Source organism: Nannospalax galili, unplaced genomic scaffold (assembly GCF_000622305.1).
Source record: "Nannospalax galili isolate Female #2095 unplaced genomic scaffold, S.galili_v1.0 scaffold16, whole genome shotgun sequence".
Classification (NCBI taxonomy): Eukaryota; Metazoa; Chordata; class Mammalia; order Rodentia; family Spalacidae; genus Nannospalax; species Nannospalax galili.
Window position 1 is genome coordinate 2,935,234 of NW_008339910.1, and position 836 is coordinate 2,936,069.

At 34.7% G+C, this 836-nt stretch overlaps 1 non-coding gene across 1 annotated transcript; it reads right to left on the bottom strand.

Annotated features, from left to right (window-relative positions):
* Positions 1-230: 230 nt before the first annotated feature.
* Positions 231-341, bottom strand: LOC115070637. Its single transcript, XR_003849778.1, has one exon. It is a non-coding gene; the product is annotated as a U6 spliceosomal RNA (small nuclear RNA).
* Between the last annotated feature and the right edge of the window lie 495 nt (positions 342-836).

An 836-nucleotide genomic window follows, 5' to 3' on the forward strand; every position in this document is an offset into this window, starting at 1 on the left:
TGTATTGCTTCCAGAAATCTCTGAAGGGCTGGTTTTGTGAACACAAATTCCTTCAGCCTATTTATGCCATGGAAGATTTTTCTTTCCTCTTCGACTATAGTAGACATTTTGGCTGGGTATAGTAATCTGGGTTGGCATCTGTGGTCATTAAAACTGGGAATACTTTGGTCCAGGCTCTTCTGGCTTTCATAGTTTGCACTGAAAAGTCAGCTGTAATCCTAATGGGTTTTAAAAACATGGACTGGTTCACGAATTTGTGTGTCATCCTTGTGCAGGGGCCATGATAATCTTCTCTGTTTCATTCCAATTTTAGCATATGTTCTGCTGAATTTTGATATTACACTCTTTGATATTACACTTTTTAATATTAAAATGAAACTTGTCCAATTTAAATATTGTTAATGATATTTAAAAATTAAACATGGGAGTTGGAGGGATGGCTCAGCAGTTAAGAGCACTGTCTGCTCTTACAAAGTAGTGTATTCAGTTCCCAAATTCCACAAGATCACTGAAATACATCAGTAACTAGTTTTTCAGTGGATCCAACATCCCCTTCTCTCCTCTATGGGTATTGTATGACAATGTTATATTTATATGCATGCACCCAAAACACCCACACACATAAAAGAAAAAGAAATATTTAATTACTTAAACATTGGCTACAAGGGCAATTATGCTTCAGTATTGGTAAAAGGAATGCAGGAGTTGAAAGTATTTAAGAAATTGTATGTAGAAATAAGCATTTGGTGCTATTTTCTCTAAGACATGCAATGTGCTCATCAGTTCATATATTTAATGATATATAAGATCAGGAAACACATGAGATTTCATATATT